Source organism: Mesoplodon mirus (genome assembly GCF_964341445.2).
Source record: "Mesoplodon mirus genome assembly, chromosome: 2".
Lineage (NCBI taxonomy): Eukaryota > Metazoa > Chordata > Mammalia > Artiodactyla > Ziphiidae > Mesoplodon > Mesoplodon mirus.
In genome coordinates, this window is record NC_138977.1 from 186,159,237 (window position 1) to 186,184,275 (window position 25,039).

The window sequence follows — 25,039 nt, forward strand, 5'->3', positions numbered from 1 at the left end:
GCCGTTTGATATTATGTGGAGCTGGGAAGTCTCTTGTGGACCAGTGTCCTGAAGTTGGTTCTCCCACCTCAGAGGCACAGCACTGACTCCTGTCTCCTCAATTTGGGATGATTTGTTGTCTCTTCATGTATTCCACAGATGCAGGGTACATCAAGTTGATTGTGGAACTTTAATCCGCTGCTTCTGAGGCTGCTGGGAGAGATTTCCCTTTCTCTCCTTTGTTCTCACAGCTCCCGGGTCTCAGCTTTGGATTTGGCCCCGCCTCTGTGTGTAGGTCGCCGGAGGGTGTGTGTTCTTCGCTCAGCCAGGATAGGGTTAAAGGAGCAGCCTCTTCGGGGACTCTGGCTCACTCACGCCAGGGGGGAGGGAGGGGCACGGAATGTGGGATGAGCCTGCAGCGGCAGAGGCCGGTGTGACGTTGCACCATCCTGAGGCACGCCGTGCGTTCTCCCAGGGAAGCCGTCCCTGGATCCTGGGGCCCCGGCAGTGATGGGCTGCACAGACTCCCCAGAAAGGGGGTGTGGACAGTGACCTGCACTCGCACACAGGCCTCTTGGCGGTGGCAGCAGCAGCCCCAGTGTCTCACGCCTGTCTCTGGGCTCCACGCTTTCAGCTGCGGCTTGCGCCCATCTGTGGAGCTCCTTTAAGCAGTGCTCTTAATCCTCTCTCCTCGCGCACCAGGAAACCAAGAGGGAAGAAAAAGTCTCTTGCCTCTTCGGCAGCTCGCGTTTTCCCGGACTCCCTCCCGCCTAGCTGCAGTGCATTAGCCCCCTTCAGGCTGAGTTCTCGCCGCCAGCCCCAGTCCTCTCCCTGCGCTCTGACTGAAGCCCGAGCCTCAGCTTCCACCACCGCCGGCCCCAGCGGGCGAGCAGACAAGCCTCTCGGGCTGGTGAGTGCCGGTCGGCACCGATCCTCTGTGCGGGAATCTCTCCACTTTGCCCTACCCATTTACGTGGGGAGTTTCTTGCCTTTTGGGAGGTCTGAGGTCTTCTGTCAGTGTTCAGTAGGTGTTCTGTAGGAGTTTTTCCATGTGTAGCTGTATTTCTGGTGTATCTGTGGGGAGGAAGGTGATCTCCGCGTCTTACTCTTCCGCCATCTTCCCAAGTCTTAATTAAAGAGAGAATGTTAGCTGTTTTGAAAGTGTCATAGTTATGACAAATTCAGAAATAAGTTAAATGTAATAAGAAAAGTGGAAAAAAGAAGGCATATTACTGTCAAATTCATGTAAAAGGAAGAAATTAGCTGATTCAGAGTTAAGTGAGGGAAACCTGTTGATGGAAGTTTAAAAAGGTCTCTTAAGTACATTATTCATTACTTTACAAATTTCTTTTGTTAAGTCTGGAAGTCTGGAACTCCTGTAAGATAAATTAGATAAGATGATTTACTTTTGCTTATAAGGTTAAAAATAACTTTTTGTTAATGATATGGACTAAATATATCAAACATAATATCTGGATTTTCTAAGGGTAATATCTGCCTGTTTATCACTTATATGGGAAACCCTAGAGGTAATCTTCACAGAAAGTTCATAGTGCCAGTAATTGGATCTAGCAAGAGTGTGGGATACAGAGGAAATATTTTGCATTTCTGTGGAGTCAGGGCATTTTGGATAAATTTTGCTGAAATCTTGGGATGCTGGTCTAAGAGCAAGATTGGGGAATTAATTTACAACTATAGAGATAGTATGAGAACTCCAGACAAGTTTTCCTAACTCTAGAGTATATGCTTACTTTTCAAAGGAAGATAAGGCTCAGGACTTTGGAGACATCTCTAGATCAGAAAAGCAGAGACAGTGGGCTTATCTGGTCCTTGGAAGTATGTATTTACATCCCAAAAGTTTATAGTGAGATCTCAGGATCTTTTTCATCCAGTATCCAAAAAGCAAAGGTTTTTCTCCCTTCTTCAAGAAGGGAGGAGGAGGTGGTGTTTCTTTCTCCTGTAGATAAGCAGATAAAATCCAATTTTCTCCATTCCTCATCTGTAATATAGACTTTGAAATTGGTATGTGTAGGATATCTGACCTGGCTTTCATTGCCCTAGGGGTAATAATTGGGGCTTTGGGAAATACACAGTCATTATTTACTTTTAAAGTGAATAATAGTAATCTGTCTTTGATTCAGAACCCCTTGTGTGCACATTCAAGATAACCTTAGTAAATGTCAACATTAAAACCCTAATAAAGACTCAAAGTAAAGAACAGATCAAAATAGAATATGTGATAATTAATATCTAGATCAGGGGTAGAGTCAGTAAGATTGATGTTAAACTTTTGCAAAGTCTTTTTTTTAAACTTGTATATCATACGACTTTATCAGAATATCACAGTATTTATAGATACAAATTGCTAATATTTTATTTACCTATAATTTAAGTGGAATCACATTTATTGTAATCATTAAAGATAATTAATAGAATCCTACTGAAGTGTGTTCTTTATTTCTTATAGTTGTAGTTCATATTCTTGTATTGTAATTCCACCTTAATAAAGAATAATTACAGTATCTTTCATGTGATGATGTTTTCAGTTTGTGAAGATTTTGTCCTAAAGCAACTGCATTTAGTTTCTTAAAACTGTGGGAAAGTTGTGTTTACATACTTTTTACTTTTGTTATTTACTATTTTCATAAATAGTAGATCCAGTATAGATCCTATCAGAAAACAGTACTCAATAAACTAATACCTCTAATACTTGACCTTTATTACTTGGCTTCTGCTGACTTAATGCTTATTGGCAGCTGAAAAAACTTATAATTTTGAGGTCTGACCCCTGTGAACTGGACATTGGAAAAGTGTGGTTTGCTGTTTTCAAGAAATCAGAAGAATCAATTTAAAGTGAGATTTTAGAAAGCTCAAACAGATGTTGGTTTAAATGCTACAGAAAAAGGTTTGAAAAAAAATTTTTTCATTGAAATAACTGCTATGTGATGGAATTGAACAGGATTTTAAAGATCACACAGCTAGAACCCAGTTTCACTTTTCAATCCTGTGGTAAGAAATCCTACTAAAAATATTTAAAATTCACCTAAAATGTATAACTTTAAGACATTCATATTGGTCACAACATAAAGTTACTTAAGAAACATGTCAGTGTACTTCATGGGAAGTGACTATTAGCATTGAATGAAAAATGTTCAAAATGTTTGCATATATATTCACTGACAGTACTGTCCTGTATCTTGTAGCATTTTATATTGCAGGGATATTAATGTACACTTTTGAATTTATGAGAAATAAAGTTAGAGCCAACAGCTGGTGCCTCATAATTTCAATTTTTAAGATAGTGATCTTGTATGGCACAGGATTTAATCACTGTTCCCGTAATTGAAGCTTTTCCCCTCTGTGCTCTTTCTGGTATAAAAAGATCTACAGACTCTGCATTTACTAGGGCTTCTGGGAAACATTACAGATTAGCAGATAGATCCAATGAATAGCATTTCTGTGGGAGATTTGCAGGAGCATCTTTGAAACGATTATATTTCTTGATGTCCCAGCTTGGCACTGTGGGAAATGTGTGACTGCAACCACACCATTTCTCTGAGCTTAAGACGCTGAACATTTTTGCCAATGTGGTGGGACTTTTTTCTAAGAAAAGTAGAGTTGAGATTTTTGGTTTAAAATGGTGGTTTGAACAGACACATTAATGCCTTTTCCCTCACGAAACCCCACTCAAGTGAGAGAAAAGGATTTTAAAGATGCTTATTTTGACAATGACAAAGAGAGCATGAGAAGAGAAAATAGCACTAAAAATTTGGATATTGAGAAAGAAGGTGATGGGTTTGATTGATTTAGCACGTCCAAGAAAGTTGAATCCTAACCTGGCAATCAGTGAAGTCAAATTGTGAACCTCATAGAATCCCCCAAAGGCCCAGGAATTGGTAGAATTCAGGACCTCTGTAAGAGATAGATGAAGGTAGAGCTAATAACAGAAGGATTGTTTAAGGTCTATTTACAAAGCATTTGGACCCATATCTTCTCACTACTCTGAAACCTGAGTGACTGCCATCTCGTATCTTGGCAGAGTTCTCACAATTTATTATTGAGATTTATCTGAAGAGCATAAAAAGAAAGTCTCTAGACTGAAGGACAGAAACCAAAATAGAAGGTACAGGTTACATATTGAAAGTGGTGATACAGTGAAAGTTTATATAGTGAATATGGAGACCATATGTCCTTACTTATTTGAGTTATAGAAAACTGGAAGCAAAGCTTATATCATCCAGATAGGATAATAAAATAATTTTGCATGGGAGTATCTCATCATCCCAAGATGAAAAGACTTAACAATACTCAGTACTGAGATGGGGGTTCCCCAGTGAATCAGAATATTTCAGAAAAGCTCACAATCAATACATCCCACCCATGGACACAGAAACTCTGATCTATTTTTAACTGACCCACTCCCATAAAAGTAGGCAACCAAAGATTACCAGACATTTGAAGAAACCTCAAATATGGAAGGCCAAGAACCACACACCCCCTATCAATTTGGAATATAGCACATTCAGGAGGAGAAAATTGAAAGGTGTGGGAGGAGGAGAGGGAAGGAAGGAAGGAGAAAAAAAGAGAGAGGGAGGGAGGGTGGGAGGGAGAGCAAGGAAGAGAGAGAGATGTTGAGAGATTGAAAGAAATAAAAGGAAGAAAACATCTGGTTTTGATTGGTCTGTTTTCTCACTATGCAGGTGGTAAAGGACAAAGAAAAGTTATCAATCCCATGAAGGCATGTCTGTTGTTGGGTTTCTTGGGCATTGAAGGTCCTTTCATTGGTTTGTTGGATGATGTATGTATGGGTGGTAAGAAGAGTTACCCTTCTCTACTCATGTGCAGGGGAGTCTGTCATTGGAGAGACATTGCCTTTCTTTTAGCATTTGGATTGTGGGATAACTTAGGGTAATGCAGAGGTGGTGAGATAATGAAACCATAGAGACTATGTTTTCCGAGTCATGACTGTATTATCCTAATCTCATAGGGTAGTTGTATAATTTGGGGGATCCCTTCTTGTCCCTGACTTCCAGTTAGTATGTTAGGTACAAAGTAGTCAGTTTGATTGTACCCATCCTTTAGTCATCATTGGATGAACACTCTCTATGCTGGTGTGTGTGTGTGTGTGTGTATGTACATGTGCACACAGAAACACTTGCATGTACAAGTTTTTCAGTAGGACTTCCTTCAGTAGTTAATCACAACCAAGGAATTATATTTCAGGTGATCTTACTGCTGTGAGTCTCCTGTTTTTAGAGAATAAGTTGGGCTGGTTCTTGGGAGCATCCAGTGACCACATATGTTAAAGACTGGCCAATTTGTACCAATGGACTTTTCTTCCTTTAAAGTTGGTCATTGTTCTCTGGACTCTCAATCCACTTCTAGAAAGCCATGGTGGATGCCTGACAAGATATACATCTTGCCTTGATAATTCTCATACAAATGAAGGGAAATGGTAAGAGAGCACACACACACTAAATGTGCTGGAACAGCATTTGTCAGTGAAATTTCATGGAGACAGGAGTAGTAGTAGTAAGTAAGTGTGTGAATGCTTATTGCGTTCTAGGTCAGTGCCAAGAATTCAGACTTGGCTGGAAATCAGACTTGGCAAAAGGCACCTCACAGTTTGTCCGTAGGATTTTAAGTTACATGGTTAGGAAATTACAAGCCCATCCTCTGCTGTGATTAGTGGCTAAGAAATAATGGTAATATGGCATAGCAGAACCTTGGCTTCACCCCTATTGTGACAGATATTGGGCTGCACTCTGTGCTGAGAAGTAGATGAAGACTAAAGGCCCTACTGTAATGAGAAGCACTTTTGGTGACCCCCTAGATGGAATAAACCCATTAGGGATATACCCATTATCTTTGTCTTGTTTTATATGATAATTTATTTCCAGGTCCAAACATTATGCCATGTAAGTACCATACTGACTTTTCTGACTGTGGTATGAGTACAAATGAGTGTATTACAATCAGGAACATGAAGGTCGATTAATGTGATTGTAACAGGGAAATCACTGGTCCATATCAAGATGACTTCTTTTGGTATGGGACAGAGCGTATGGATATATTCCAAAGAAGATCCTTGCCTAGTAAGAGGGGAACACTGCATTCATTGGAGGCTGGAAATAGGTACACACTGTCTTGTACTTGGATTTCTCCAGAATTGCCGCTAAGGTCATTCCAAATTCTTTGCTGCTGTCTTTCTCTGTTCATCTGTCTCTGATCTGCCAACAAGGGTGAGGGGAGAGAGAATACTTTCATCATCTGCTAACATACCTACTCTTCTTGTGAAACTTCATAGTAAACTTGATCTATATACCATGTAGTAGTATTGGCAAATGAAAGTGATTGCCAACAGTGGATTTAGATTGCAAGGTTTTGGAAAAAATTATTTGGCACTTTCTTCTTCCAGAATGATACAGATCATTGGAGGATACTTGAGAGAAATCTAAAAGGTCCTCAAAAGACTTTTCTCAACCTTCATGCTGCTTCTGTGAATGGCAGCCTTATCAACACTTTCCATACTAGATAATGTATGCTTTTTAGGCTGTCCATAAAAATGGTCTTACCCCATATTTCTCAGGAGAAATGATCTGCATACTGAGGAAAGTTGTCAGGCACTGCTGACAAACGTTTAGTTTCTCCTTTGGCAACTTCATTTCAAATTCATAGCTCTTAGGAGATAGATAACTGAATGTGGTATTTTGCTTACAGGACACATTTTGTGATCAGGGTAGTGGACTAAGAGGTTAGGGTTAATATGCCCGTCAGCAGTTTCCCTAAAGGGCAACTTCCTAGAAAAGAATTGATTGACAAAGCTCCACAGAAACTGGCTAAAGTCTAACAAATAATCTTGGTCAACCACAGAATCTGGACCCTTAGTCCCAGATCATGCCTGTGAAGATGTATCAGTTACTTATGGCTATTTAACAAACTACCCCAAGGTTTAGTTGTTTAAAACAACTACTATTTTTATCCCTCACAAATTTACATATTAGTTAGCTTGATATTTCTGCTGATTTGGACTGAGATTAACTGGTCTTGGCAATATTCTCTCACATGTTTTCGGGTCTGCCGGCTGCCGGATTGTCCAGAACGACCTCAGCATTTTCCCTCTTGTATACCTCTGTCAGGCTTGCTTGTTCTTGTGGTGATTGCAGACACTAAGAGAGAACAAGTACTACTGTGTAAAATAGCAAGTTGGAAATGCTCATGTACTTTTCAATTCTCTGATTATGATATGTTTGATAACATCTTATTGGCCAAAACAAGTCTTAGGCTGATCTCAGAGTCATAAAGGGAAGGGAATAGAAAAAGGGCATGGATATAGAGATGATGTTAATTGATGACACTAATGTCATCAATCTACCATAGTCTCTCCTCTGTTCAAAATTATGCACCTCCTAAGTGCAAAACACATTCATTCCCTTCAAAGGCCCCACAAAATCTCATCTAGTCAGAGCATCAGGCTAAGTGTTGAGTATTTTATGGTGTACTTTAAATCAGAATGTGTTTTTCCTAATCCAGAGACTTATGAACAACTTCATCAATATGACATAACACCCGATGGATGAGTTAGTTTGGGGCAGTGTAATCACAAGAGGCATATTCACTTAAAAAAGGGGAAAATGAAAACCGTATAGCAGACATTTGTCCATTAGTAATCATGACATCCAGCTGCTAGGTCTTCCTACTCTGGGTCCAGAGGCTGTTTCTTGATGAGACCCAGTTCTGCTACTTGGGAGTAGCTCATCCGTTCATTACTCTCCGCACCTCTTTGCTTTGCCCTTATGGATGTACTTTGTTTTCCATGCTCCTTGACCACTTTTGAAAAGAGCATCATGTTCTCTGGGCAGTTTTCTTGACCTGTTTCATGCCTGTAGAAAGTTGGTGCCCACGTAGAATTGGAGCAGATGAATTGCTAACATTTAAGCTATTTCTCCAAGATCACACAGGGTCAATGTAATGTTTTTACACAGTTTTTAAAATATGAAGTAAAAAATGCTGTTATTACCTATTATACATAACTCTGATTCTAGGAAATAATCTTCTTAGTTTGTTTATTTTAACATCATATTTTATCTTAAGTAGTTTCATGGACAAAAGAGCAAAACAACAAACACTGTCTCAGGTGGTTGTGTTACCATGGTAACAGGCTTCTGTCAATGAAGTACATTATTCAGCAACATTATTGTTTCACATACTGGTGTCCTCCCTCCCAAAATGTTGTTCTTTCAGTTTTGAAAGAGGAAACTTGAGAATAATACAGAACAATAATAGTGTGCCATTTCTCATTGACATTAGTTGTACCTCTTTTATTACCTTATACGTTTCTTAACTATGTTTTGTGACCAAGGAACTTTTAAACTGTTTTGAATACCGTTAGAAAGGATGACAGTGGTTCACAGGCATTCAGTATTTCCATAAGGACTAATTTTGTGCATAATATATGGTAAAGAAAGGGCCTATTTTGAATACAATAAATGTTTGTAATTTCAAGAGAACATGGTTTAAAAGTTCTCATTTTAATCATTCTCATGTTTCACACTAAAATGCAAAAAATATTATGGCATTTTAATGCACTTTAATGTAGTAATTTCAGAAGACACAGATCTATAAATGTCTTCTCAGATTGGAACCAAGATGGCAGTGTAGAAGGACATGCTCTCACTCCCTCTTGTGAGAACACCAGAATCACAACTAGCTGCTGGGCAATCATCAACAGGAAGACACTGGAACTCACCAAAAAAAGATACCCCACATCCAAAGACAAAGGAGAATCCACAATGAGATGGTAGGAGGGGCACAATCACAGTAAAACCCAATCCCATAACTGCTAGGTGGGTAACTCAGAGAATGGAGAACACTTAAATGATAGAAGTTCACCCACTGGAGTGAAGGTTCTGAGTTCCATGTCAGGCTTCCCAACCTGGGGGTCTGGTAATGGGAGGAGGAATTCCTAGAGAATCAGACTTTGAAGGCTACTGGGATTTGATTGCAGGACTCTGACAGAACTGGGGGAAACAGAGACTCCACTCTTGGAGGGCACACACAAAGTAGTGTGCACATTGGGACCCAGGGGTAGAAAGAGTGAGCCCAGGGGAGACTGAACCAGACCTACATGCTAGTGTTGGAGGGTCTCCTGCAGAGGTGGGGCATGGCTGTGGCTCACAGTGGGGACAAGGACACTGGCAGCAGAAGTTGTGGGAAGTGCTCCTTGACGTAAGCCCACCCAGAGTCTGCCAGTAGCCCCACCAAAGAGCCCAGGTAGGCTCCAGTGTTGGGTTGCCTCAGGCCAAACAACCAACAGGGAGGGAACCCAGCCCCACCCATCAACAGTCAAGTGGATTAAAGTTTTACTGAGCTCTGCCCACCAGAGCAACAGTCAGCTCTACCCACCACCAGTCCCTCCCATCAGGAAACTTGCATAAGTCTCTTAGATAGCCTCATCCACCAGAAGGCAGACAGCAGAAGCAAGAAGAACTACAGTGCTGCAGCCTGTGGCACAAAAACCACATTCGCAAAAAGATAAACAAGATGAAAAGGCAGAGGGCTATGTACCAGATGAATGAACAAGATAAAACCCCAGAAAAACAACTAAATGAAGTGGCAATAGGCAACCTCTCAGAAAAAGAATTCAGAATACTGATAGTGAAGATGATCCAGGACCTCGGAAAAAGAATGGAGGCTAAGATCAAGAAGATGCAAAAATGCTTAACAAAGACCCAGAAGAATAAAAGAACAAACAAACAGAGATGAACAATACAATAACTGTAATGAAAACTACACTAGAAGGAATCAATAGCAGAATAACTGAGGCAGAAGAACGGATAAATAATATGGAAGACAGAATGGTGGAATTCACTGCTGTGGAAGAGAATAAAGAAAAAAGAATGAAAAGAAATGAAGACAGACTAAGAGACCTCTGGGACAACATTAAATGCAACAACATTCGCTTTATAGGGTTGCCAGAAGGAGAAGAGAGAAAAAGGAACTGAGAAAATATTTGAAGAGATTATAGTCAAAAACTTCGCTAACATGGGAAAGGAAATATCCACCCAAGTCCAAGAAATGCAGACAGTCCCATACAGGATAAACCCAAGGAAAAACATGCTGAGAAACATAATAATCAAATTGGCAAAAAATAAAGACACAGATAAATTATTGAAAGCAGCAAGGGAAAAACAACAAATAACATACAAGGGAACTCCTGTAAGGTTAACAGCTGATTTTTCAGCAGAAACTCTACAAGCCAGAAGGGAGTGGCATGATATACTTAAAGTGATGAAAGGGTAGAACCTACAACCAAGATTACTCTACCCAGTGAGGTTATGGTTCAAATTGGATGGAGAAATCAAAAGCTTTACAGTCAAGCAAAAGCTAAGAGAATTCAAAACCACCAAACCAGCTCTACAACAAATGTGAAAGGAGCTTCTCTAAGTAGGAAACACAAGAGAAGAAAAGGGCCTACAAAAACAAACCCAAAACAATTGAGAAAATGGTAATAGGAACATACATATCGATAACAACCCTAAACGTGAATGGATTAAATGCTCCAACCAAAAGACACAGGCTTGCTGAATGGATACAAAAACAACACCCATATATATGCTGTCTACAAGAGACCCACTTCAAAACTAGGGACACATTCAGACTGAAAGGGAGGGAATGGAAAAAGATATTCTATGCAAGGAAATCAAAAGAAATCTGGAGTAGCAATACTCATATCAGATTAAATAGAGTTTAAAATAAAGAATGTTACAAGAGACAAGGAAGGACACTACATAATGATCAAGGCATCAAACCAAGAAGAAGACATTACAACTATAAATATATATGCACCCAACATAGGAGCACCTCAATACATAAGGCTACTGCTAACAGCTATAAAAGAGGAAATCGACAGTAACACAGTAATAGTGGGGGACTTTAACACCTCACTTACACCAATGGACAGATCATCCAAAATGAAAATAAATAAGGAAACAGAAGCTTTAAATGACACAATAGACCAGAGAGGTTTAATTGATATTTATAGGACATTGCATCCAAAAACAGCAGATTACACTTTCTTCTCAAGTGCACATGGAACATTCTCCAGAATAGAGCACATCTTGGGTCACAAAATCAAGCCTCAGTAAATTTAAGAAAATTGAAATCATATCAAGCATCTTTTCTGACCACAATGCTATGAGATTAGAAATGAATAACAGGGAAAAGACGTCAAACACATGGAGCTTAAACAATACGTTACTAAATAAACAAGAGATCACTGAAGAAATCAAAGAGGAAAGCAAAAAATACCTAGAGAAAAATGACAATGAAGACACAATGATCCAAAACCTCTGAGATGCAGCAAAAGCAGGTCTAAGAGGTAAGTTTATAGCTATACAAGCCTACTTCAAGAAACGAGAAAAATCTCAAATGATCTAACCTTACACCTAAAGAAGCTAGAGAAAGGACAAACAAAACCCAAAGTTAGCAGAAGGAAAGAAATCATAAAGATCAGAGCAGAAATAAATGAAATAGAAACAAAGAAAACAGTAGCAAAGCTCAATAAAACTAAAAGCTGGTTCTTTGAGAAGATAAACAAAATTGATAAAGCATTAGCCAGACTCATCAAGAAAAAGAGGGAGAGGACAAAAATCAACAAAATGAGAAATGAAAAAGGAAGAGTTACAACAGACACCGCAGAAATACAAAGCATCCTAAGAGAGTACTACAAGCAACTCTATGCCAATAAAATGGACAACCTGGAAGAAATGGACAAATTCTTAGAAAGGTATAACCTTCCAAGACTGAACCAGGAAGAAATAGAAAATATAACAGACCAATCATAAGTAATGAAATTGAAACTGTTTTAAAAATCTTCCAACAAACAAAAGTCCAGGACCAGATGGCTTCACAGGTGAATTCTATCAAACATTTAGAAAAGAGCTAACACCCATCCCTCTCAAACTCTTCCAAAAAATTGCAGAGGAAGGAACGCTCCCAAACTCATTCTGTGAGGCCACCATCACTCTGATACCAAAACCAGACAAAGATACTACAAAAAAAGAAAATTACAGACCAATATCACTGATGAATATAGATGCAAAAATCCTCAACAAAATACTATCAAACAGAATCCAACAACACATTAAAAGGATCATACACCATGACCAAGTGGGATTTATCCCAGGGATGAAAGGATTCTTCAATATATGCAAATCAATCAATGTGATATACCATATTAACAAATTGAAGAATAAAAACCATATGATCATCTCAATAGATGCAGATAAAGCTTTTGACAAAGTTCAACACTGATTTATGATAAAAACTCTCCAGAAAGTAGGCATAGAGGGAACCTACCTCAACATAATAAAGGCCATATATGACTAACTGACAGCAAACATCATTCTCAATGCTGAAAAACTGAAAGCATTTCCTCTAAGATCAGGAACAAGACAAGGATGTCCACCCTTGCCATTATTATTCAACATAGTTTTGGAAGTCCTAGCCATGGCAATCAGAGAAGGAAAATAAATAAAAGGAATACAAATTGGAAAAGGAGAAGTAAAACTGTCACTCTTTGCAGATGACATGAACCTATACATAGAGAATCCTAAAGATGCCACCAGAAAACTACTAGAGCTAATCAATGAATTTGGTAAAGTTGAAGCATACAAAATTAAATCACAGAAATCTCTTGCATTCCTATACACTAATGTTGAAAAATCTGAAAGAGAAATGAAGGAAACACTCCCATTTACCATTGCAACAAAAAGAATAAAATACCTAGGAATAAACCTACCTAGGGAGAAAAAAGACCTGTATGAAGAAAACTATAAGACACTGATGAAAGAAATGAAAGATGATACAAACAGTTGGAAAGATATACCATGTTCTTGGATTGGAAGAATCAATATTGTGAAAATGACTATACTACCCAAAGCACTCTACAGATTCAGTGCAATCCCTATCAAAGTACCAATGGCATTTTTTACAGAACTAGAACAAAAAATCTTAAAGTTTGTATGGAGACACAAAAGACCCCAAATAACCAAAGCAGTCTTGAGGGAAAAAAACGGAGCTGGAGGAATCAGACTCGCTGACTTCAAACTATACTATAAAGCTACAGTAATACATACAATATGGTACTGGCACAAAAACAGAAACATAGATCAATGGAACAAGATAGAAAGCCCAGAGATAAACCCACATACCTATGGTCAACTAATCTATGACAAAGGAGGCAAGGAGATACAATGGAGAAAAGACAGTCTCTTCAATAAGTTGTGCTGGGAGAACTGGACAGCTACATGTAAAAGAATGAAATTAGGGGCTTCCCTGGTGGCACAGTGGTTGAGAGTCCGCCTGCCGATGCAGGGGACGCAGGTTCGTGCCCCGGTCTGGGAAGATCCCACATGCCACAAAGCGGCTGGGCCCGTGAGCCATGGCCGCTGAGCCTGCGCATCCAGAGTCTGTGCTCTGCAGCGGGAGAGGCCACAACAGTGAGAGGCCCATGTACCACAAAAAAAAAAAAAAAAAAAAAAAAAGAATGAAATTAGAACACTCCCTAACACCATACACAAAAGTAAACTCAAAATGGATTCGATACCTAAATGTAAGACCAGACACTATAAAACTCTTAGAGGAAAACATAGGAAGAACACTTTTACATAAATCACAGCAAGATCTTTTTTGATCCACCTCCTAGAGGAATGGAATAAAAACAAAAATAAACAAATGGGACCTAATGAAACTTCAAAGCTTTTGCACAGCAGAGGAAACCATAAACAAGATGAAAAGACAACCCTTAGAATGGGAAAAATATTTGCAAACAAATCAACGGACAAAGGATTAATGTCCAAAATATATAAACAGCTCATGCAGCTCAATATTAAAAAAACAAGCAACTCAATCCAAAAATGGGCAGAAGACCTAAATAGACATTTCTCCAAAGAAGACATACACATGGCCAAGAAGCACAGGAAAAGCTTCTCAACATCACTAATTATTAGAGAAATGCAAATCAAAACTACAATGAGGTATCACCTCACACCAGTTAGAATGGGCCTCATCAGAAAATCTACAAATGACAAATGCTGGAGAGGATGTGGAGAAAAGGGAACCCTCTTGCACTGTTGGTGGGAATGTAAATTGATACAGCCACTGTGGAGAACAGTATGGAGGTTCCTTAAAAAACTAAAAATAGAATTACCATATGATCCAGCAACCCCACTACTGGGCATATACCCAGAGAAAACCATAATTTAAAAAGACACATGCATCTCAATGTTCATTGCAGTACTATTTACAATAGCCAAGTCATGGAAGCAACCTAAATGCCCATCAACAGATGAATGGATAAAGAAGATGTGGTACATATATACAATGGAATATTACTCAGCCATAAAAAGGAGTGAAATTAGGTCATTCATTTAGATGTGGATGGATCTAGAGACTGTCATACAGAGTGAAGTAAGTCATAAAGAGAAAAACAAATGTCATATATTAACACATATATGTGGAACCTAGAAAAATGGTACAGATGAACTGGTTTTCAGGGCAGAAATTGAACACAGATGTAGAGAAAAAACGTATGGACACCAAGTGGAGAAAGCGGTGGGGTGGCGGTGTGATGAATTGGGTGATTGGGATTGACATATATACACTGATGTGTATAAAATTGATGACTAATAAGAACCTGCTGTATAAAAGAAAAAAAAGTCTTCTCACTTTAACCATGTATACTAAGTGATCTTCTCCAAGTCCATTCTACTACTTTTATATCCCCTTTCCTCTATAATTTTCAAGTTATGGAAGCCAGTGACTTATCTCTCTGAGATGATTAGTTGCCATAAATAGTTCTTATGTTTCTTAGGAAAGGTTGTCATCAATATATTCTGTAGTTATTGTTTTAGTAATACCTGTTGATTTAAACTAATATAACTTAGTTGTTGTTCCCCAAATCTCAGGCAAGAAAAGCATTTGAGGAAATGCATATAAATGAGCTATTTCAACAGAGCAGTGAGCATCAATAAGAGTAAGTAATTATATTTACTGTAAAATTTTAAATAGGGGGAAAAGTACACAGATTTTAATAGCGTTGGTAGAATCACCCATTAGCTCTGAAAGAAAAATAAATAAGTTGAGATAAGGGAATAATAAAATTAAATAATATAAAATTAACAGATTAAAACAAGGAAAAATCACCCCAAATTAAAATTTTTATGCCAGGTCTTTGTTTTAAGACTTGGAGAAAAGAACTCTTTCTCTTCCTTTTCCTACTTTCCTTCCTTCTTCCCTCCCTCACTCCCTTCCCTCCTCCTTTCCTTCCTTTCTCTGTAATATGCAATGATAAATAGCCATGTCATTTATTAGACGTAAACATGATGAAATCAATTCGAAGATGTCATGAGAAGAAATACCCAAGTTGCCTTCTTTAGTTCTATTTTAATGGCTGAAAAGAGATATAAGTCAAAGTGGAATTTTCATTCAGCTACAGTAATGACAATTCCCCTAAGCTCAGGGACAATGGATTACACTTTCTCATTTACTTCTCAGGAATTAGTTCAATACCTTGCTCTTAGTAAGCTCTCAAAAAACTATTTTTGATGAGAAGATATTTATTTCTAAAAAAGGCGACAAAGGATTTTCATTTCCACAGCATTTTAATGATTTTCCACATGTAATGACAAATTGAAAGGGTGATATAAAAGTTAATGGCAATAGATCCCAAAATTAGGTAGTCCATTAGCAAATCATGTAAATTCTCTTGGCTTCAAATTTCTTATGTGTAACACAAAAGTGTAGAGCTAGAGGACCTCGGAAGTATTTTTAGCTTTATGGATTAAAAAAATATATTTTTAAAAGTTGAAAATTTATTTGCTCATTATTACCATTTCATTACATTTCCTTTTGTATAATTCATTCTACAATTATGGAACTCTATGCCAGATAATGTGTGAAACTCTAGGATAGAAAAATGAGTAAGACAAACTTTTCCTCAAGAGTATATAATCTAGTTGGAGATATAACAGAATAAATTTATTATTGCAGTAAAATAATACAAGCACTATGATTGAAGATTCACAAATGAGTGGTTCTATTGTCACTGGATATCCTAGACTGTTCAGGCCTGCTGTAACAAAATGCCATAGACTAGGTGGCTTATGAAGAACAGAAATTTATTCCTTATAGTTCTGGAGACTGAGAAGTCCAAGATCAAGGTAACTGTAGATTCCCTGGTGAGGGCCTGCTTCCTGCTTCATGGACAGCCATCTTTTTGCTATGCTCTCACATTGCAGAAGGAGAGGGAACGCTCTCCTTGGTCTCTTTTTTTTTTTTTTTAAATTTATTTATTTATTTTGCGCTGTCCTGGGTCTTCGTTTCTGTGCGAGGGCTTTCTCTAGTTGTGGCAAGCGGGGGCCACTCTTCATCACGATGCGCAGGCCTCTCACTATCGTGGCCTCTCCTGTTGTGGAGCACAGGCTTCGGATGCACAGGCTCAGAAGTTGTGGCTCACGGGCTCTAGAGCTCAGGCTCAGTGGCCATGGCTCACGGGCCTAGATGCTCCGTGGCATGTGGGATCTTCCCAGACCAGGGCTCGAACCCGTGTCCCCTGCATTAGCAGGCAGATTCTCAACCACTGCGCCACCAGGGAAGCCCCTCCTTGGTCTCTTTTAACGTGACTAATCCCATTCATGAGAGCTCTGCCTTCTTGATCTAATCACTTCCCAAAGGCCCCACCTCCAAATACCATCACATTTTTTTTCTTCCATTCTTATAACTTTTATTTGTTCTTCTTGCATTATTGCAGTAGGTAAGCCTCTCTGGGTTAAGTTAAAGTGGTGAGAGAACATATTCTTCTTGTTCCAGGTGTTAGGATTTAACATGAATTTTGGGGGACACAAACATTGGACTGGAGAAAACAGTGGTTAGAGAGTTGAGAACTAATTTCTAGAAGAGATATTGAATATAGAGACTCCTAAAAGATGGTAGTCTTTCCTCATGGACATGGTAGTAGAGTGATTTCAAGATGTAAGGAGTGGAACATTAAAGGGCAAGCAGGTTTAATGTCATGTTATCATTGTGGTAGGGGAGCTAAAAAAATTTTTGTTCACCCATTTTTTTCTCCACTAGACTAATAATTTGTGTTTCTCAAGAAAACTGGCTCTAGGAAGGTAGTCAGGACATTTGCTGGAGGATTTTGTTTGTCATATTAATAAGGTTATATTTTAAGTAATAAGGAGCCTTTTTGGTGGGGGGAGCTTGGGAGAAAGAATATATGGACTGAAGGAGAGAATCCAATAAACTAGTGGGGAAGGGGAACTGACACATTATTTTACTTTTTCTTAGAGCTGTTTTTCATGCTGCAGTTTTCCCTACTCAACTGTTTTCTTTCAGGACCTTTGTTTATTAAAAAAATTTTTTTAATTGAAGCATAATTGATTTACAATATTGTGTTAGTTTCAGATGTACAGCAAAGTGATTCAGATATATATGTTTATCTGTATCATCAAAAGAATATATATATTCTTTGTCATGTTCTTCTCCATTATAGGTTATTATAAGATATTGAATACGGTTCCCTGTGCTGTACAGTGAACCCTTGTTGTTTATCTTTTTTATATATAGTAGTGTGTATCTGTTAATCCCATACTCTTAATTTATCTCTCCCCAACCCCTTTCCCTTTTGGTAACCATAAATTTGTTTTCTATGTCTGTGAGTCTATTTCTGTTTTGTAAATAATTTTATTTGTATTATTTTTTAAGATACTGCATATATGTGATATCATATAATATTTGTCTTTGTCTGTCTGACTTCACTTAGTATGATAATCTCTAGGTCCACCCATGTTGCTGCAAATGACCATATTTCATTCTTTTTTATGGTTGAGTAATACTCCATTATACACACACACACACACACACACACACCCCACATCTTCTTTATCCATTCATCTGTTGATGGACATTTAGGTTGCCTCCATGTCTTGGCTATTGTAAATAGTGCTGCTATGAACATTGGGGTGCATGTATCTTTTCGAATTAGAGTTTTTGTCTTTTCTGGATATATACCCAGGAGTGGGATTGCAGGATCATATGGTAACTCTATTTTTCATTTTTTAAGGAACCTCCATACTGTTTTCTATAGTGGGTGCACCAATTTACATTCCTACCAACAGTGTAGGAGGGTTCCCTTTTCTCCATACCCTCTCCAGCATTTATTATTTATAAATATTTTGATGATTGCCATTCTGACCCATGTGAGGTGATACCTCATTGTAGTTTTGATTTGTATTTCTCTAATATTTAGCAGTGTTGAGCATCTTTTCATGTGCCTGTCGGCCATTTGCATGTCTTCTTTGGAGAAGTGTTTATTTAGGTCTTCTGCCCATTTTTTGATTGGGTTATTTATTTATTTTTATATTTAGTTGTATGAGCTGTTTTTTTATTTGCATATCTTTTTTTATTGTGCAAAGTGCCAATCTATTATGTCAGCAGATCTAAATAACAATGAGTAATATGGAAAATCAAGGACATTTGCAGATATTAAAACTAGGAGTCATAGACATTAAAGTCCCCAAAATAACTATTTAGTAAGAGAGAAAGTTATACAACATAATATCCAAATCCCCAGAAATTTTTCCAGATGACTTCAAAATTCACCAAACCTTTGCCTATCATAGTTTTCTCTGAGGAAAATTTTACATCTTCCCTAATGAATCTCTTAACTTTATGACCAATTATGAAATCACAATAACCATATATAGGACCAATCAATGTACACTTAAGTTTAAAAAAAATATGTATATATATATATATATATATATATATATATATATATATATAGAGAGAGAGAGAGAGAGAGAGAGAGAGAGAGAGAGAGAGAGAACACTTACTGTGTGTCAGGCACTGTTCTAGCAGCCAGAGAATTTTGTTTTTGATATTTCCTTTTTTATTGCAGTATAGTTGATTTACAATATTTGAGCTGTTTTTATATTTTGGAAATTAATCCCTGTTGGTCGCATCATTTGCAAATATTTTCTCTCATTCTGTAAGTTGTCTTTTCATTTTGGTTATGGTTTCCTTTTCTGTGCAGAAGCTTTTAAGTTTGACTAGGTCTCATTTGTTAATTTTAGATTTTATTTCTATTGCTCTGGGAGACTGATCTAAGAAAACATTGCTATAATTTATGTCAGAGAATGTTTTGCCTATGTTCTCTTCTAGGAGTTTTAAAATGTCATGTCTTATATTTATCTCTTTAAGCCAATTTGAGTTTATTTTTGTGTATGGAGTAAGGAAGTGTTCTAACTTCATTGATTTACATGTGGCTGTCCAGGTTTTCCAACACCACTCGCTGAAGGGACTGTTTTTTCTCCATTGTATATTCTTGCCTCCTTTGTTGAAGATTAATGGACTGTAGGTGTTTGGGTTTATTTCTGGGCTTTATGTTCTGTTCCATTGATCCATACACCTCTTTTGTGCCATTACCACACTGTTTTGATTACTGTAGCTTTGTAGTATTGTTTGAAGTCTTGGGAGTGTCATGCTTCCAGCTTTGTTCATTTTCTTCAGGATTACTTTTGCAGTTTTGGGTCTTTTGTGGATCCATATAAAATTTAGGATTATTTGTTCTAGTTTTGTGAAAAATGTCATGGGTAATTTAATAGGGATTGCATTAAATCTGTAGATTGCTTTGGGTAGTATGACCATTTTAACAATATTAGTTCTTCCAATCCAAGAGCATAGGATATCTTTCCATTTCTTTGAATCATCTTCAGTTTCCTTTATCAATTTCTCAGTGTATAAGTCTTATACCTTCTTGAACAGGTTTATTCCTAAGTATTTTATTTTATTTTTGATGCAATTTTAAAATGGATTTTTTTTTTTTTACTTTCTGATATGTCATTTTTAGTGTTAAGAGATGCAACAGATTTCTATATGTTAATCTTGTATCTTGCTACCTTGCTGAATTCATTTATCAATTCTAATAGTTTTTGTGTGGGCTCTTTAGGGTTTTCTATAGAGTATCATGTCATCTCCATATAATGATACTTTTACCTCTTCCCTTCCAAGTTGGATACCTTTTATTTCTTGTCTGATTGCTGTGGCTAGGACTTCCAATACTATGTTGAATAGAAGTGGTGAGAGTGTCCAACTTTATCTTGTTCCAGAATTTAGTGGGAAGGCTCTCAGCTTTTCACCATTGAGTATTATGTTGGCTGTTGGTTTGTCAGAAATGTCTTTTATTATGTTGAGATATGTTTCCTCTCTACCCAGTTTGGTGAGAGTTTTTATCATGAATGAAAGTTGAATTTTATCAAATGCTTTTTCTGCATCTATTAAGATGATCATGTGGTTCTTGTCTTTTGTTGATGTGGTATATAACACTGATTTTGCATATGTTGAACTATCCTTGTGATTTTGGAATAAATCCAACTTGATCATGGTGTATGATCCTTTTTTGTGTTGTTGGATTTGGTTTGTTAATATTTAGGACCTTTCTTAAAAAATATTTCTGAGAAAACTGTGGCCTATTTAAAAGACAGTTTTATTGTTGAAATGAGGTAAGTTACTTTCTCCCCTCTTATATGGCTACTAATGGTTATTTCTTCATGCGGGCCATTGACTTGAGAACATACAATGTCTTGGTGCTGAATAAGCTATGTGCGTAACTGGTGAACAATGAAATGATGGAAAGGGTGTGCCCAAACCACCTCTACTCTTTTTTTTTTTTGAGGTATAATTAACATGTATTGCAGATGTACAACATAATGATTCGATATTTGTAAATATTGTGAAATGATGATCACGGTAAATCTAGTTAATATCTGTCACCATATATAATTATACATTGTTTTTCTTATGATGAGAACTTTTAAGATTTACTCTTAGTAACTTTCAATATTCAGTACAGTATTATGAACTATAGTCACCATGCTGTACATTATATCCCCAGGACTTATATATTTTGTAACTGAAAGTTTGTACCTTTTGACCCCCTTCATTCATTTTGCCCCTCCCCCCATCTCCAATCTCTGGTAACCACCAGTCTGTTCTCTGTATCTCTGAGCTTGGGCAGCTCTCACAGAGCTCTACTTTTGAGGTGAAGAGAGTCTCCAATATGCGGCCATGGATATTTCTGAGTCTCCCACTGATGTGAACAAGATTAAGAAACCTGTGAACAAGAAAAAATGAGTTTGTGGGTACTCTGAAAGAAATACCAGAGATAAATGAAACTTTCTCTTTTTAATGAGGTAATAGAGCTAAAATATCAGTCAATTAAACAATCATTGGTGTTTTTACTACTTTGTATTTGGATTAATGGGATAGTGTAAAGAAATTTTTTAAAAATATCACAAAAGGGCTTCCCTGGTGGCGCAGTGGTTGAGAGTCCGCCTGCCGATACAGGGGACACGGGTTCGTGCCCCAGTCCGGGAAGATCCCACATGCTGCGGAGCGGCTGGGCCCGTGAGCCATGGCCGCTGAGCCTGCGCGTCCGGAGCCTGTGCTCCACAACGGGAGAGGCCACAACAGTGAGAGGCCCACGTACCGCAAAAAAAAAAAAAAAAAAAAAAAAATCACAAAAACGTGAGGAAAACCATCTCATCATGGCTGAGCTAAAAGAAAATGTCATCTAAGTGCTATGTGGAGCAATAATATTCTTGATGGTCAAAATTGTTTGTAAAGCTGAAACTGAAAAGTAGGCATGTTCAAATACTCTCCTTTTCTTAGTGATTCTATAACTGTTAGGTCCTAGATGACATATGGGAAAAGTGAAGTACAGTTTAAAGCTGCAACAGATATTAGTTAAAGTCTGGAAGTTATATGTTGAGCATGATGTAATAACAATTCTAATATAAACCAGAAGAGTGAGAATTTTGTTTTATATTGGCTGCTTGTTTAGAAATGATTTTGTGAGATTTCTCTTCTTCAGATACAGTCACCGAGTAGCTATTTGGAAGCATAATTGAATTTGAGCCTCATCCAAATGTCAAAAAGCCTCTATGGGGAAACAGAATCCCAGGAGTGTTGTGAGAATACATGTTTAAAAATGAGGACAGTGTCACAGTGACTCCAGAACTCTTCTGAGCACTAAGTTATATCTTCTCATACATTTTACAGGTAGAGATCAGTCTTCTCATGACATACAGCTAAAAACAATTCTTGTAAATATCTGGGGAAATCTCTCTGGGAGTCCGCACTACTTGCAAAACATGTCCATATTGATGACTTCTGCATTCATTTCCATCCTAAACCAGTGCATATGATTTGCTAGACTGAACTGTTCATCAGAGAAGCACCACAGGATCCACTGTGGAATGGCAAATTTGCTCTCCTTTTTGTCATTCAGCAAGATGATAAATGAACTGTAAACACCCCTGATATTTCTTTTTGAACCACTGTACATTTGTCATCAATGAATTTAGTTGCATAATTTTGCTAAAATGCTGAATGCCGTCTGAATGTTTTTTTAGGGTTGATGTATTTAGTGTCAAGTCTGAAATAGAACACAAGCATATTTTTTTTTTTTTTTTTTTTTTTTTTTGCGGTATGTGGGCCTCTCACTGTTGTGGCCTCTCCCGTTGTGGAGCACAGGCTCAGGACGTGCAGGCTCAGCAGCCATGGCTCACGGGCCCAGCCGCTCCACGGCATGTGAGATCTTCCCAGACCCGGGCACGAACCCGTGTCCCCTGCATCAGCAGGCGGACTCTCAACCACTGCGCCACCAGGGAAGCCCCACACAAGCATTTTTTAATTGTTATTAAACTTTAGGGAGCTACACATTCCTCTAGACTCCTCCCCTTCACCAGATTACATGTACATAAAGACCCTCCTTGTATTTTGAGTTAAAATTCCAAACAAAACTACCTTGACTGATATATGTGGTATCTGAGGCCAAAGTTAAACAACTTGTTTAGAATACACTCCTAATTAATCTCAGCCTCATAAGTGTAACCCTTCTAACTTGATTTCAGAATTGATGCCCTTTGTGTTACCAAGCGTTCTCTAAAAGGTCAAATGCCAGTTGTCTGAATCTCTAATCATAGGGCTCATAAGACCCTGTTTGCATTTTCAAGCCTTAATAGACTTTGCATCAAGCCTTTATCAGCATTTGTTCTGTTCTTTAAGATCTCTTATTAAATAGTGGTTCCATCAATTTCTTGACCAATTTCTCTGACCACCATCGTTTCATCTTTCTTTGGGCCATGTGAGATTTGGACTGTATATCCAATAATGCATAATCAGATATAACTGAAAACTACTTTCACAATCTGCATGATATATTTAAAAACTGTATATTTAGTTTTTTAAAATTAATTTTTATAGAAGTATAGTTGCTTTACAATTTTGTGTTAGTTTCTGTTGTAACAGCAAAGTGAATCAGTTATATGTATACATATATCACTTCTTTTTTAGATTTCCTTCCCATTTAGTTCACCACAGAGCATTGAGTAGAGTTCCCTGTGCTATACAGTATATTTAGTTTTAAACACATCTGAGGAAAAAGAAATGAAATAATAAATCTGGGAAAAATGCATTAGTTTTCAAAGTTTCAGATCTTGTCTATTTTCTGCAATTGGGTTTAAATGCATAGAGTTGCAGATTCACAGGACATTTCCCTCTTAAAGACAAACTGTTCCTTGATCTTTCTATGTTTTATTTTATTTTAAAAGACTAGCATTTGTCTACATTTTTTGACACTACAGAAATTCTTCAGATTTTTGAGTAAATTGTGATCACTAAGTGTGTTCTCTATATCAAGGTTAACAGAAGAGACAAAAATAATACCAGACTTTCCTTATTAGTTCTTTTTTCTCACCTTTTGAAAGAAACTATATATGCTTATGAGGAATCATACATGCCTAGGTCTATGTGACTAAGTACAGTAATGGTGAGTTGATAAAGTTCTGTGGGCTAGAAGAAAAAGGACAGAATTTCCAAATAGCGTTGAATTTGGTCCTTGTATTTTTTGACCCAGAATTTTATTCAATTTTAAGTTATTTGTATTAGACTTCAAATAATTTCCAGTAGTGGAAATAGAGAAGAAATAGCACAAATGGCCAATTTATGTATTAGAAAAGATATTTTGAAGAAGCTCTTGATAAAAATGTTTTACCATATAATTAAAATTTCTTCTCGAAACTAAAAGCAACAACTGCATAGGAAAAGAAGTTTGAACTCTTCTATTAAACAACTGTTGTTTAAAATACTGTACATGTTAAATTTAAAGAAAAATGCCCATTTAGGTATTCTGAACTAAAAATACACATGGCACTGATCTCATTTCCTTTGCAAATTCCAGTCTGCATGGAATTAAGAGGTAGAGATTATTTGGAGGCAGGCGGACTTCTCGGACGCTTTCTTTGAATTTAATTGTTTAACCAGGATTGCTCAAATTTTAAATAGCTGTCCTGAGGGGTGCAGATCATGGATCTGCACATCAGCAATCGACAGGGTAGCACATCTTCAAGTCAGCTCACGAGGGAAAAAATGAGTTAGAACTCTACGTCTAGGAAGCTGAACTTGTTAAGCCAGTGGTCACATACATTTTAAAAGCTAGGTAAATTGCACTTGCATTGGTTTAGACTAAATTATTTTAACTGTAGATGGCTATGGCTTGGAGAGACCAAGGAAAGAAAATAATCCACTATGAAGCATGAGTTCCATTAGCCATGTGCTGTGGTAACTGCGTTACATGCAGCATCTCCTTTAATCTTCCTAACAACTTCATGAGATAAATAGTATTGTTCCCGCCTCACAGCTAAGGAAACAAAGGTTTTGCAGGGCAAATAATTTTCTCAAAGTAATTAGTGGAGCCAGATGTTGAATTATAACTGGACTATACAGTATATTCTGTTGATAACTCTGATACACCCTCATTTTAGGGAAGCACAGTTCAGAGCTTAAGTGAATTCCTTAAGATCACATAGCTCATTGGCTAGGGGGCCAGGGCTTGTATCCAAGTCAAGTCAAAGGAAGTAAAATCAGTTATTAACTGAGGAGTGTTTTCTTAAGATGATCACAAAATAGTTAAATGGATCAGAGTAGGGCCAGA